The 16193-nt window shown below is 44.6% G+C and overlaps 1 pseudogene; it reads left to right on the top strand.

Moving 5' to 3' along the window:
* Nucleotides 1-508: 508 nt before the first annotated feature.
* On the top strand, nt 509-998 carry LOC125155582 (40S ribosomal protein S10-like; annotated as a pseudogene).
* Nucleotides 999-16193: the final 15195 nt, after the last annotated feature.

The raw sequence follows: 16193 nt of genomic DNA, 5'->3' as shown, positions 1-16193 counted from the left end.
CCTGTTTCCGATTCTGTGTCTCCCTCTCTCTCTGCCCCTCCCCCGTTCATGCTCTGTCTCTCTCTGTCCCCAAAATAAATAAACGTTGAAAAAAAAAATTTTTTTTTTTTAAAAAAAATTTTTTTCTATACCTTCCCTTCTCTCTCTTTCTTTACTTCCTGCACCCCACCCCTACACCAGTTAATCAATGCTAAGAACTTGGTATGTATACTTCCACTTTTCTTCATGCTCACATAATCGTATATTGTGTTTGCCTCCTCACAACAGTGACCGGCTACAGAGGTTTAATTCCTTGAGGGTTTATGCTTATATGAACAAAGCCCAGGGCTCCATAAAGTGATCAGGGAGCCAGGTTCCTTCAAACTGTCTGCCTTGCGATCTTTCACACGGTCATATCTTCAAAGCCATAAAAAATGTTTGTAAAAGTGCCAACTATCACATTCCCATTTCAGATAAAAAAAGAGAATACCACTCCCCAGCCCCAGCCCCAGACGTGGCAGCCAACGAGATGTTGATGCCCAAGGAGAGCCATATTTTCATTATGAACTCCTTTTCAAGAAGGGAGCGACGATAGCCAAGGAAGACATCCACATGCCTAAACCCCCCGAGCCAGCAGACAAGAATGTGCCCAATCTTCACATCATGAAGGCCATGTAGTCTCTCAAATCACGGGGCCACGTAAAGGAACAATTTGCCTGGAGACATTTCTGCTGGTATCTTACCAGCCAGGGTATCCAGTATCTCTGTGACTACCTCCACCTGCCCCCTGAGATCATGCCTGCCGCTCTGTGTCACAGCTGTCCTGAGATGGCAGGCCAGGGCCCGAAGGTCTGGAGGGAGAGAGACCTGAAAGACTCACCTGAGGGGACACTGACAGAGACAGAGACAGAGACAGGGCTGTGTCCCTTGGTGCCAACAAGGAAGCTGAGGCCGGAGCTGGGTCAGCAACTGAATTCCAGTTTAGAGGCACATTTGGTCATGGTCAGCCACCTCAGTAAAAGTGGAAGAGATGGTTTTCTGTTAAATAAATCTGTAGGCAGAAAAAGAAAAAAGAAAGAAAGAGAAAGAAAGAAGGAAAAAGAAAGAGAGAGAAAGAAAGAAAAAGAAAAAAAGAAAGAAAAGGGGAAGACCAATAGCAAGAAAGAGCTTCACCAAACAGTCCAAAACTCCCATTATACCTCATTGGCCACTCCGATCTGCAAGACAAGGCAGGAGAAATGTACACACACACACACACACATGCACATACACGCACACACACATACATGCTAACACACAAAAGATGTTAGGGTTTTTGTTTTGCTGTTAGCAAAACTGAATCGGAGGACATATACACTGTTGCATACAGCTCTTCCTACTTAATCATATTTAGTGGAAATCCCTCCAAGTCACTGAGTATAGACGTAGGCTATACTTTTTAAATGGCTCTGTTACTCCCCATGATATGTGCATGCTATAATGTATTCAATCATTCCCCTAATGGTGGGCATTCACTTCTTTTCAGTGTTTTGCCAACCACAAACAACAGCAAAAAATACCTTTGTACATGTATCTTTTCAACCGTGATTTATTTCTGTAGACTAGATTCCCAGCAGTCGGATTGCTGGGTTGAAGGCCATATATGTTTAACTGTTATAGTCTTTCCCTGATTGCCAAATAGTTTGCAGCAATTCATATTTCATCCAGCAATGGATGAATAGCCGTTTCCTCTTCACTTTCACCAGTAGTAGGTGTTATCACTGTTCTTAATTTTTACCAGTCCAGAGGGTATATAAAGTGATATTATATTACTACTTTAATTTTAATTAGCATCTTTAAATATATTTTTTGGACATTTGGATTTTTCTTCTATGAATTGCATTCATATTATTTACCCATCTCTATCAGGTTTGTCTTTTCAAATCAGTTTCTTTTTCTTTTTTTAAGTTTATTTATTTATTATAAGAGTGTGTGTGTGAGCAGGCGAGGAGCAGAGAGAGAGGGAGAGAGAGAATCCCAAGCAACCTCTGCACTGTCGACGTGGTGCCCGATGTGGGGCTCAAACTCACCAACTGTGAGATCAGGACCTGAGCCGAAATCAGGAGTCAGACACTTAAGTGAGCCACCCAGGCACCATTCAAATCAGTTTCTGAGAGCTCTTTGTATCTTACGGATATTAATCCCTAATTAGTATAGTGTAATTTGTATACTAATAGACTATATAAAAACTCAATTGGATCCTCTTTGCAGCATAAAATCTAAGTAGCTTAACAAATCCAGGTGTGTTGTCTGAGCAGGAGATGTTATTTAGATGCCTTTGATGAGAACAGTTAGGCAACGCCCTCCTCTCCGTGTATCTATTTACACCCACTGATTTACACAGAAGTTGAACAGTCCAGCCTATGAGAAAGAGTCTGAATCTTGTCCCTAGTTGGATTTCAGTCATCTGATGGGCCCGAAGGAGTCATGATTATAAGTAGCAGGGGGACCCAAGAATTAAGTCATCATATAGAAGAAGGTGTCTGGCCCCTTAGATCAAATCCAGTAGTTAGGCCAGAGTGCCCAAGGGGAATGGCATTCTGGGTTCATGGTGGAAGCTAACGCTGTAACTTGCCTCACTAACCACTTTGGCAGCATGTGTGGCTCCTGTAAGAAAGTGGAGTGGGGAGAACTTCTGTGGAAGTTTGAAAAGCTGTTGGTGTGCAGTCAAGCAGCCTTACTGGGGAAACTTTATTTGAACGTTACCCAACAAGGGCATTTTCCCAGAGGGTTTGCTAGATCCGTGGCAATCATCTCTGGTCTTTAGATGCAGCAGTGATGCTCCAGTGTCAACACTATAAAGCTCAATAGACTGCTAGGTATTTGTGACAATGATAGGATGGAACTTCCAGCCTTGTGTTGGTACCCTTGTTGAAGCATTAAAGCCTGGGACTGCAGGATTCCAGCCTCGCTAGACATGGGCAGGTGATAACCTAGACTATTTCACTGAAACATGGAAGTACTCACTGAAGAGTCTTCTAAGGACTTGGTGGAAAAGACCCTGAAAATACCTGATATTCTGCAAAGATCTCGACTTCCTTTAGTCAAGCTGATGGGATGCTGAGCTTGGGAGAGCTGGATATTGATGCTGGTGGCGTTGCCCCTGCACACACTGACTGGCGAAGCCTGAAACTGGTCGCTTTCGTTCTCATTGTACATGTTATGGCCCCTGCCAATTCTCTGGCCTCACCTCCTGCATTTTCTCTGTCCCTCTCGAAGTTTTGGATTTGCTACACCAGTAGGAAGCTCCTCCAAGCACCACACTTTGTCTACTATAACTTTGCTGATGCAGCTCTCTGCCCCTGAAACACCCAACCCCTCAGCCACGTTATTTACTGGCTAACTCCTGTCAGCTACTACCTCTTTCAGGAAGCTTTCCTTAATTCTTCCCATCCGGGTTTCAGGTCCCTCCTTAATGTTCTCATAGCATCCTACATGCTCCCACACCCACCCCTTCTATTAGACTGGAAGCTACTTTCCTCAGCATTGAGTACAGTGCTTGACATATAATGGATGGTCGGTAATGCTTATTAAATGAGTGGATTAATGAATGAAAAATTAAATGTCTACATGTGCTCAATGCTGTACTCATTTCTTCGAAGAGAAATAAAGGGCATATCCTCTACCCTCAAGTGACTGATGACTCAGTTGAGAAGATAGAGGTGGGTTTTTTTTTTTGTTTTTTTTTTTTTTTTTTTTTGCTTTTTTCTCCCCCCAAAACCAGTAAATAATTATATGCCTTTAAGATTAAATGTTTAAGAGCATTGAGGGCTGGGAAAAGGGAACATAATGAAGTCACATACATCAGCAGAAAGGAATGCCCTATTCTGTTCATGAACATCTTTATATGGTACAAAAATAGCCTCCAAACATGTATCAAATATTGACTATGTGAAGCCTGTTGTGCCAGTCATAGATGCTACAAATTGGGAACATTACTGTCTTTGGAAACTTATTATCTAATTGGAACCACCCCAGATTCTATTTGGAAGTAGGCAGGGCATACACAATAATCAAACAGGTAACAAACAAGTACCATACCTCTAATGACAGGACAAGGTAGCTACATAAAGAGAAAGCAGGGGTGCCTGGGTGGCTCAGTCGGTTAAGTGTCCAACTGCAGCTCAGGTCATGATCTTGCAGTTTGGGAGTTCGAGCCCCACACTGAGCTCTGTGCTGACAGCTCAGAGCCTGGAACCTGCTCTAGATTCTCTCTCTCCCACTCTCTCTGCCCCTCCTCCCACCCTCTCTCTCAAAAATAAACATTTTTTAAAAAGATAAGGCAAATCAGTTTGCATGTATTAAAAGAGCAAAGATTAAAACAGAGATAATATCCAGCTGTGGTGGGCATGGGGTGAAGTGAGTACTTTTGCAACTACTCGCAGAAGGGCAAATTGGTACATATTTTCTGGAGGGCAATTTGGCTCCGTATATCAAGACTTTCAAAAATATTCCTACTGTTTTGACCCACTGGTTCTATTTCTAGTAATTTATATTAAGGAAATAATCAGAGGCATGGACACTTACGGACAAAGATAGTAATAGCAGTGTTATTTTTAATAGAAAAAAATAAAAATAGTCTAAATGTCGAACAATAGGGAATCGGCTAAGTAACTTATGATTCATCTGTATGACAGACATTATACAGCCATTAAAATCCATGTCGTTCTCAGAATTTTAGCATCATGGGAAATTTCTCACAGCATAACATTAAGTGAAAAAGTACACAAAACTATATATACCTGTCATCTCCCACATTTTGTGGTTGCGAAAGGAAATACCCCCAAGATGTTAGCAGTGGTGGAATTATAGCTCTTTTTTTTTCTAAAAGTATTTATTATTTTACAGTTAGAAAATGGTTTTAATGTTTTAACGAAAGAAAATTGCTAGGACAAGGTAGTTAATGCTAAAAGCAAGAGGAGTCAGTGGCCGTAAAGTCACATTCCCACGGAATGGCTAGGAATTGCACCCAGTCTTGGCTTTCATGCCGCGTAGCTATAGCCTCGTCCTCTACAGCCTTCACAGTGTTTGAGAGGGGAGGGCATGATGAACAAAACGAAGACAGGGGACTTGAGAGACTTCCCGTGAAATCTTGCCGTGGTCAAGTGTTTCATGGAAAGTCTGTGGGTGAGACCATGGCTGTCAGCATCCCATACCCTGTGTCCCTATGTGCCCCTTTTCTTTTGTTTTCTTTTTCTTTTCTTTTCATTTTTGTTACCCTTGTTGAAGAAAAGACTGGAACAACATGTCTTGAGAGGGTTTGGGAGGCGAGGAGAAAGGATTCTCACACTCACATCAGCAAGTGGGGATCATCACTTCTATCCCTAGAAGTCTGTAATGACTATTCAGGAACATCTGACCTGCCCCAGGCACAATGGGATCAACAGTGTCCCAGTTCTTTTGACCTCATGGGGAAGGGAAACTAAGGTAAGGATTGACGAGCAGAGAAGAAGGAACAGGCTCAAATGTTAGCCCAGCAAGTCAACCCAGTAATTACAATGCTTCAAGCAGATGACCAATGCAAAAGCTAGCTTCCATTTGTATCCCTTTCGCCCCCAGTTCATTAAGGGCTTTTACGTTCATTATTTTATTGGATCCTAACCAGAACCCTGTGAGAGAGGCACTAGTGTCCTCGTTTTATAGCTGAGATCTTTGAGGCTCAACAAGATGAATGGATCCGCCCAAGGTCTCTCTCAGTTAATAAGAGCTGGCGCTGGAACCCGGGACTTGTGATTGATTCCTCTTTATTTTTTTTCAACGTTTGTTTGTTTGTTTATTTTTGAGAGACACAGAGAGAGATGGCATGAGCGGGGAGGGGCAAAGAGAGGGAGACAGAGAATCCCAAGCAGGCTCTGAGCCGTCAGCACAGAACCCGATGTGGGGTTCCGTCTCACGACAGCAAGACCATGACCTGAGCCGAAATCCAGAGTCGGACACTTAACCAACTGAGCCACCCAGGCGCCCCTGATCCCTCTTTCTCATTTGACACACTGAGAATATTAAAGAACACACAAGGAATATTAAAAAGCAAGAAGAAAAATGGAAGTGTGTTTACAAAAAGTTGGTTCATGTGATCTTAACCAATAGTTCCCCTTTTGAGATTCCTTTTCATTTCTCAGCCCTTATCATCAATGTCTAGGAGACATACCACAGACAGCACCGAGGCACCACCTCTGGACCTTAATACCGTGTTTGTGTTGTGTCATTCAGGCACAGTTGCAGAGCCTGGGCTTGGTGGGAGTTTCCAAAGGTGGCCCTATTTGCCAAAGGCAGTGCTGAGGCATGGGCCGTGTGGCCCGTGTGTCCTAGGCCTAACACGGGCTCTATGTGGAGGAGTCTCTGGACAGGCTGCCATCTTGGACAGGCAATCTGGGTTCAGGCTGGCTCCCCTCCAGATGGCACTTCATTAGAGAAAAGCACAGTTAAGGCCCCACATGGGGCACACCTGTTTATCCAGCTCCATCTCAGATCCTGCCTTCCCAATGTGCCTCTGACAGGCACAGAAGTCAAACACATGGGGCTCCTTTTGGCCTAGTGCTGTTTATTGTCACATTTAATTCTCAGTCCCACCGTATGGAGTGATTGTCTGCATTTTATAATTAAGGATCCTGTGGAACCAGGGAGTTCAAGCAACTTGTTCAAGGAAACACGACTAGTAAGTGGCCCACGTAGTACTTGAGCCCAGCTCTTTCCGGCAACAGAAACCAGGCACTCTTCAATGTGCTACCCAGCCTCTTCAGGCAACAGGAACTCTGCAGACACCTCAGCTCACTCCAATCTATTGACCAACTTGAATGTGTTACCACTGCCGAGCAGGGGAGTGTACACGAAGACACATTCGTAGATCATGCATGAGACAGGAGATAGCTCCTTTTCATTCAGCCAAGTAGATTTGAAATCCCCCTTTTCTAGAAAACATTCCTGGCCCCACCTGAATCCACTTAGCTATAGAACATCATACCTCCCTCCTTCCCTGTTTTAACCGCCGAATGATTGTCCTTTGAGACAGTTACAGAGCAGTGGCAGAAGCATTTCAGACCACCCGCAAGGCAACTGCCTGCATGTTTGCATGGGGGATCCTGTCGCAGGATTTTGGCCCACAGAAGGCAGGGGCCTGGGCTGCCTGAGTCACCGTAGGTAAGGCAGCAAATCCCAAATCAGCCCTGAGTCATCCGCACCCACCCCTCTCTCACTGCCAGCCACCTTTCCAGGGGTAACACCTGAATCACCTTCTCTGCCTTCAGGAAGTGCACATCTTAACCGAAACAATAGCAGAGTCTCTCCTCAGAAGATTTGCAGCCTCAGGTAAGAAAAAATAGTTCTTTTCATGGAGTTTTCTCCGTTCGGTAGGCTCTATAATTAGCTCTTCGGGCTTTCGACTAGAATCACCTGTCTTTTCCCACATGTATGCCCTCTGTGTCCAGTCTTCGGCCCTCCTGTCGGTGGTCTGGGGCCTGGCTGAGGTCTACAAAGATCACGCTTAAGGCAAAAAGTGGAGGGGCACCTGGGTGGCTCAGTCAGTTAAGCGTTTGACTTCGGCTCAGGTCACGATCTCACCGCTCGTCAGTTTGAGCCCTGCGTCGGGCCCTGTGCTGATAGCTCAGAGCCTGGAGCCTGCTTCAGATTCCATCTCTCTCTCTCTCTCTCTCTCTCTCTCTCTCTCTCTCTCTCTCTCTCTCTGCCTCTCTGCCCCTCCCCTGCTCATGCGCTCTCTCTCTTTCTCTCTCAAAAATAAATAAAAACATGAAAAAAAAATTTTTAAAGGCAGAAAGTGGAGACTTGACTCCATCGCTACATTTCCTGCTGCTTAGCATTACTGCATTTTTGATGTATGTTTATCCGGTCTCCTCCAATAAACCAGAATAGCAGAATGTTAGGGATGGGAGGAACTTTAGGTCACAAAGCACCTCCACAGCCTATTCCTAGATACCTCCTGGGTTTTTGGCACTTGATCCAGAACTCCCTCCCATCACCACAGCAGTTCCCAGGGGAAACCTCTTTTTTTTTGCCTTGTATCTTTCCCTCCAAATCTTTGCTCTTGCGCCAAATTCACTGCTCCGTGTTGCCGACCAGAGAAGCAGAATCTTCTGGCTCTTCTCACCCTAGAGGTACCTCCCAGGTTAGCCAACAGAACTGCAGGCACAGGCATGGCTGTTGGGCTCGCTTTGGCTGTGCCAAGGCATGGCGGGCATGACTCCTCTGAGGGTACAAGCCTCCTCCGGTCCCCGCTCCTCTGCCACCATAACAGCCCTAGCCCCTTCCTCCCCAGAATAAGCTGCCCTTGTTCCTGGGGGCAGGGGAGTGGGCCTCCACTCTAGAGTCTCTTCTGTAGCATCTTCTGGACAAGTCTTGGCCCCCACACGTCCCAGCCCGGGAATCTCAGCAATCTGTGCCCACTGATGGCTTCGGTTGGCTATGGTGCTGACGCCCTGAAGAGGATTAACGAGCTTCCCGGGCCTGTCGGTTGACTCTGCCTTGGGAAGCCGTCCAATCCAGAGCTGGGTCTTTCCCCACAGCGTGGCATGCTTTGCTATGACTCAGAGCCTGCAAATGCTGAAAATACTACCACCATGTTCCTCGGGATGACAAATCCTCCCAAATGCTATCACTACGGACTTCCTTCCATGGCAGGCTTCGTGCCCAGTCTGCAAGTCAGCGTAAGCCCTAAGGCTCTGGGCTTCAGGTGAGTCTGTTTTTTATGTTAGTTTCAACAGTGGTTTGGATAATCCAAAGAGACAGATTATCTAGAAATAATTTAAATAATTAAATCTCTCTCTGGAGTGTATTGGGTGATTTATTTGTTTTAGGGAGAGCATTTACCTTCCTAATGATACTTAATTTAGAGTAATGAGAGAAAGAAATGGCATTCCATCATCCCAGGTTAGATAGACAGGCCTGGAAGTGCAGGAGAAAGGGGATCCCGGGGGGCAGAAACAATGTGCTCAGTATTCACTGCAGCCAGAGGAACCCCCTACTCACTTCCTACCCAGGCTGTTACATGGGCTCACTGTCATCGCTCCCAGGGATAGGTTGGCACATCTTGCCATCTTCCCGTTGGTGTGGAGAGGCCTGCCATCTTGGGAGCCACAGAGGAGTGAATCAGGGAGGGAAAGAAGTACTTCTTACGTCCAGGATGTGGGAGCTGTATCCCAAAGCAAAAAAGGGTAGGATAGAATGCTCCTCCTGTAGTAAGTATGAGAAGATACCCTTGAGGGAGAGAGCAGGCTCTGGAGCTCATGGATGACCAACTCCCTCTTGCCTTTTCTAGGATCTCAGAACTCTTAGCCTTGAACTTCAGGACATAAAAAGATTCCAGTGAGCAGGAAGGGGACAAGGCAGGCAGATAGCGTGAGAACTGTACAAGATTCAGACTGAGAAGAAAAGGGTTGCCTCTTGATGGCTCTGGGATCTTAGGCAAGTTATTAACTTCTCTGGCTTCCTAGGTACTCTTCTGAAAAAATGAAAACAGTAACAATAGTAAGAGTATCTAGCTTACAGATGAGTGGCAGCTAAATAATAATGTTTATGAAAGTATTTTAGAAGCTGTAAGGTCCTGTGAAAATTTCAGTTATTACCATACCTCCGAGTGGCTCACTGAGACCCAGCCACAGACCTGGATAGGCAACTCAAGGCACATGTCACATTCATGTTTGAAGGACTGTGTGTTCAGTACATAAGGGGTATTTTCAGGTGTGTACAACAGGCCTCCCGTACTCACGGGGGATACGTTCACAGATCCGCAGGGGATGCCTGCAACCATGGATAGTACCAAACCCTATATTCACTGTGTTTTTTTCCTGTGCGTACATGTCTACGATAAAGTTTATAAACTAGTCACAGTAAGAGATTAACAACAAAAGCTAGTAATGAGCCAGAACAATTATAATGATATGTTGTAATGAAAGTTACATGGATGTGATCTCTCTCAAAATCTCTCACTGTACTGTGCTCGCCCTTCTTGTGAGGATGTGAGATGAGAAACATGCCTTTATGATGAGATGAAGTGAGGCGAATGACACAGACATTGCAACATAGCGTTAGGCTACTATTGACTCTCTGATGACAGGTCAGAAGGAGGATCCTCTGCTTCCAGACCACAGTTGGCAAGAGGTGACTGCGAATGCAGAGGGCAAAACCACGGTTAAGGGGGGGCTACTCAGTCACTGCCGTTCTCATTCTGACGTAGGTAGAGATGGCCTTCCTGCACATGGTCCTTTCTCAGATTCCTGACATTTGGATGAATTTGCTAATGATTCTAGATCTCGGCGTCTTCATAAATGCTTGGCAGTAGAATTACCATCTACTTTGGAAGCCAGGTTGGAATCTGCCCAGACTCTCAGTAAGAGGGTACTTCCAAACACTCTGTGTGGGGTCCCTTGTCCAAGATCCTTTCTTCGGTGGATGGCGAGGTGGTGGAGTGGGCAAGAGTGGCAGGGGGTGACGAGGGGCTTGGGGGAAGGGGGTGATAGCCACTGCTGATCTCAGGCTTTCCCATGGACTATTGTCTTTTCCCACAGAGGAGAGGGAAAAGAAAATCATGACCGAAGCATTGGGATACCCTGAGTTTTCCTTCCCTGATCTGAACCCTCATTCCCATCTCTCATTGTGTCCCTTTCTTTGTTCTGACCATGGATCCCACCCCTGGCTGTAGTGTTTCTGCTCTCTTGTCCTCTTATCTTAAAGCCACAGGGCCTCTGGAATCAAATGGCAGACTCCTTCAGAGGAAAATAAGCTATGTGCTCTGGGACCTGCAGGCTCTCATTATTGCTGAGAACAGGGACAACAGGTTCACCTGGATGTTGTCAAACGGGTTGTTCTCACTTAGGTTAAGCCTGGCTGTTCCTATGTCTTCACAGACCTGTGTTCCCTACCTGTCCAAATTTGATGGAGTCTTAATCCTTTTTTCTACACGTTCTTGTCATCACCTATTAGTCCTTCAATCACGTATCCACCACCTCCCAGTGCTTCCTACCCTTCATGGTAACTTGGCAAATGTCAAACTGTCTTCAATGAGCATCGTGAGTCTACAGACAGAATTCTTCATTAGGATTTAGTAAATCAAGTTCTCAGAAGGTTCCTATCCGGTTGTAGGCTGAGTTCCCTAGGAGGAAAGCCTAATGTGGAGATTCTTGTGCAGGTGACTTTCGGGGAGAGTGTTCTAGAAGAATCATGAAAGGAGGACGGGGAGCAGGATAAGGAGGGGAAGAAGCTAGGCAGGAATGTGCTTTCAGGAGAAATGTGGCCTCCACCTGGTCCTTCTGGCAGCTCTGGAATATAAATGGCACCGCAGTTTGTCCTGCATTGAGTCAAGGAGATAGGTGCTTTTGTCTCCCCACACCCGTCAGCCATTGACTGTAGGCTGTGGAGGGAGGAGTGTCACTCCCAGGCATGCGGGGAGGTGGCTCCATTGGGCAAAGGTGTGCGTTGTCAGCAGCACCTGCAGGGGCTAGAGGAAGGACACCGCTGACGGTAAAAGGGACCCTGGTGGTAGCAACAGCCTCTGCTACATACCCTCTGTCTCTTTAATGCCAGTCCTGGAATTCTGCCATATTGAAAGAATTCTAAGTACAGAAAGGAAAAAGAAAAATCAAAGATGTTTACTGCAGTGTCATTTATGATAAAACATTTCAAAATGCAAGAACCTAAGTTTCAACAGGACAGGAATAAGTAAGTTAATTATATAATGGTACAGTTAAGTAAATAAATTACACACTTGCATGGTATTCTTTGCCCCACAAAGCCTTGGCCCCCTTGTCTCTTCCCTGATTTTATCTGGCATGACTCTTCCCCCTTGCTCGCTATACTCTACCCAAACTGGTCTCCTCTCTGTTCCTCCAGTACCCCAGGCTCCCTACTTTCCTGGGGCTCCTGCACTAATGTTCCCTCTGCCCAGAATGCTTTGCACATGGCTGCTCTTAACTCAGGGAGTAGACTCCATATCTCAGAGAGGACTTCTCTAAATACCCATCTTCAATAGCTGTCCTTGTCACTCTCTAACATATTGCCCTGTTTTATAGCTCTTATCACTCTGTGGTTTGCTCATTTATTTCTTATCTTTTACCTGTCTTCCCTCCACTAGAGCAAAACCTCTGTGAAAATGGCAATCTTACCTGTTCGGTTCACTGCTTTATTCAGAGCCTGGAGCATAAGGGTTACTCAACTGATAGCTTTTTGATAAGTAAATGATTGTAAACACAGTTTAAAACAATGTCTATAAAAATTATACAGTGAAATGGAAAAATGACCAAAATCTACTGTTAAATGAAAACATCATGATGTAAAATGTCTATGTTATATCATTATATCTGCATGGAGAAAACTTCTGCTTTTGGCCATAATGGAGTAACGAGAGAGAGAGAGAGAGAGAGAGAGAGAGAGGGAGGGAGGGAGGGAGAGAGAATATGGGTGGGTGAGGGGCAGAGGGAGAGACACACACACAGAATCCAAAGCAGGCTCCAGGCCCGGAGCTGTCAGCACAGAGCCCGATGTGGGGCTTGAACTCACAACCTGTAAGATCATGACCTAAGCTGAAGTCAGACGCTTAACCAACTGAGCCACTCAGGCATTCCATCTCTCTTTTTTTTTTTTTTTTTTTTTTTTTTGAGAGACAGTGAGCGAGTTGGGGAGGGGCAGAGAGAGAGAGAGAGAGAGAGAGGGAGGGAGGGAGAATCCCAAGCAGGCTCCACACTGTCAGCATGGAGCCCAATGTGGGGCTTAAACTCACAAACCATGAGATCATGACCTAAGCCAAAACCAAGAGTCTGATGCTTAACTGACTGAGCCACCCAGGCACCCCAGGAATTTATTTTCTTAACTTAAACTAAAGCTAAAAATCTGGATAAACTATGACACAATGGTTTCAGGTTTTGGGCCATAGTGACCACAGGGCTGTGTCACTTAGAGAAGGGAAAAAAACAAACCCAAGGTCAATTCCACAGTTGCTTCAGCTTACCAGCTGGAGGAAGTCTCCAGGCTGCAGCATGGGGAGGCAGAACCCAAGCAGCCTGGTGGTCTCACTGGCTTGACAGATTGGAATTCAGGGAAGCCAAGATGGCTAGAGTTGGAGAGGCAGCATATTAGAGAGGATAGACCCACCCAGAGGGAGAGCTCAGAAGGTCTGTAGATCAAGTCTTTGACTGAGTACTGATTCAGGCACATGTGAGACAATAATACATGAAGCTGGTGGGAGGGGTCAGTTAGAGAGGGAGCACAACAATGGAAAGCAAGAGCCCCCATATTCCTGGAGCTCACAGAATTCTGTTCCCCTTAGCCAGAGTGGAAAGACCTCATAATACACACGGCGTCTGGGAGACTCCTCAGAAAGGCATTGCCCTAGCAGTGGAGCTAATTTGTTCTGAACTCACTGTTGTTCAGGATCCACCCTAACAAAGCTTAAAGCAAGCCTTGCAGGAACCAAACTGACTTTAGGCAACTTATCTGCATGCCAGAACACGTAGCGCCTCACTTCAGGGATTACAACAAAATGCAGTAACCAACAATGTAAAATTCACCATGTCCCACAACCAAGCAAAATTTGCCAAGCATGCATCAACGTAGGATAATATTATCCATAACTGGGAGAAAGATCAATTAGTAGAAACAGACCCAGAAAGGACAGAGAATATGGATTCAGCAGACAAGAGCGTTAACACAGCTATTGTAAACATGCTTTGTGTGCTGAGGAAGACAGAGGGAAACAAACACAATGAAGGGGAAAATGGAAGATGCAAAAAAAGATCTAAACATTTCTAGAGATGAAAACTACAGTATCTAAATGAGAAGTATGCTGAATGGGATTAAAAACAGTTCAGATAATATAAAATAAAAGATCAGTGCATTAAAGACATAGCAGTAGAAACTGTCCAAAGGAAAAAAAGACTAAGAAAAAAAGCCCTTCAGTTACCTGTGAGTCAGTATCAAGTAGTATAGCATACTTGAAATTTGAGTTCCAGGAGAGGAGGGAGAACAGAAAAAAAATTTGAAGAAAACAATGGCTGAAATGTTCCCAAAGTTGATGAAAACTGTAAACTTACAGATACAATAAGCTCAAGAAATTCCAAGCAGAATAAACATAAAGAAAACTGCATCAAGGCACACCATAATCAAATGGCTAAAAGCTAGTGATAAAAGTTAAAATCATGAAAGTAAGGGGAAAAGAAGGAATATACAGAGGAGTAAAAGACAAGAATGATAGCATTCTTTTGTCAGAAACTTTGCAAGTTAGCAACAGTGGGGCATCTTTACAATGCTGAAAGTAAAAACTATCAACCTAGAAGTATATACCTTATGAAAATATCTTTTCAGGAAAAAAAAGCAAAAACAAATCGGACAAAGAAAAGGCAATAATAATTGGTTGCCCAGAAAAGTTGCATTGGAAGTAATGTTAAAGGAGGTTCGTCAGGTGGAAGGTGATGGAAATTTGGATCTACACCAAGGAATAAAGAGCACCAGAAATGTCAAATTGTAGGGCAAATATAAAAGAAAATTATCTTGCTTTTAAATTTCTTTAAAAGATAATTGATTAATATAAAAATCATTACAGTGTATCTTGGGGTTCACAGCCTATGTTGGAGTAAAACATATGACAATAGCACAAAAGATAGGAGGGAAGAAATGAAATTAAACTGTTGTAAGTTGCTCTTACTATACATGAAGTGACATAAAACTAAAACATTGTTCGAAGGCAGACTGGGATAAGGTGTGTGCTATAAACCATAGAGAGCAAGCACCAAAGAAAATTTTTTAAGAGATACAGTTAATAAGCCAATAGTGGAAATAAAATGGAATCATGAAAAAAAAAATCAATCCAAAAAAAGACAAAGAGGAAAAAAGAAACAAAGAACAAATGAGACATGCAGAAAACAATAGCTCAGGGGCCCCTGGGTGGCTCAGTCGGTTAAGTGTTGGACTCTGGCTCGGGTCATGATCTTGTGGTTTGTGAGTTCTGTGTTGGCTCTGTGTTGACAGCTCAGAGCCTGGAGCCTGCTTCAGATTCTGTGTCTCCCTCTCTCTCATCCCCTCCCCACTAGCACTCTGTCTCTGTCCCTCTCTCTCAAAAATAAACAAACATTTAAAAAAAAGGAAACAATAGCTTGAACATTTCAACCAATGCACATGAATAACACGTCTCCCAACCTCCTGATCTGAGGGAAGGAAAGCCACTTGGTTCAGCTAGGGTCACACCTCAGCCTCCCAAGTGGAAAGGGAGTTATGGTGTAAATCATGGTATGAATCATGGCTATACCAGACACCTCCCCAAGACAACCTTCCTGAACACCATCCTAAAGGACACCACTAAGGAAAACACCCTTGGACCTTCATTTGTCATTCAGAAAAGTCTGTCAATCAGCCAGCCCATCAGACAAATAGTAACAATGAACGCCACTTGTATAAAGAGAACAGCAGGTGTGTCAGGATAGACCGAGAGGGTCCCAAGACCACACCTGTGCAGGAGTATTTCTCAACCAAGGTTTCTTCCTGTGTCCATCTTCTACCTTCACGGGCACTGGAGAGGTAGGGTCTTCTGAGACCGCCATGAAAATGAATAGTGAATGGAGGGGGGGATTCCATGTCATTTGCATGTTATCATCGATTAATTAGATTAACTAGAGTATACCTTGAAACTACCAACCCTAGGAGAAAGAACTCTTTTACCAGTAAGTTTTATGTGTCGCCAGGAAGCCAGCAATTGTGGGCAAGAAGGTTGCAGCAGGAAGAGGAAATTATACCCTGAAGACGAACACTCCTGTTTCAATTTGCCCTTGGGCTAGTCCTGTTGAGTCTTTATGGTAGAGTGTGGTGGTTCTTAGTCCTTTTCAGCCTGAGACACGTCTTTGACCACTAGAATTTGGAACGGAATATTTGGGGAAAAATTATCATAAGGCTCAATAAGACACCACAGCCAGCAGTGATTTTTGCCTTCAGTCATTGCTAGAGCATAACAAGCCCTCACAGCGTCTCCACCAACCACAGACAGAACATTCACTTTTGGCCCTTTGGTCCCTTTACATCACCATGTCGCTGTTTGAAAAGACCCTGTTTATTGCGATTCTCTTACATAATCCCGAGACGAAGGTCTCATATGTTCCAGTCAGAGAGTAGAGTTTTTTGGTTTTTGGTTTTTCATGAATTTTCTTGGGGAAGGGTGGGAGGGTAGTTTCTGGCGCCATGGTCCA

The sequence above is a fragment of the Prionailurus viverrinus genome, chromosome F1 (assembly GCF_022837055.1).
Source record: "Prionailurus viverrinus isolate Anna chromosome F1, UM_Priviv_1.0, whole genome shotgun sequence".
NCBI lineage: Eukaryota > Metazoa > Chordata > Mammalia > Carnivora > Felidae > Prionailurus > Prionailurus viverrinus.
This window is presented reverse-complemented; position numbering and strand designations above follow the sequence as displayed.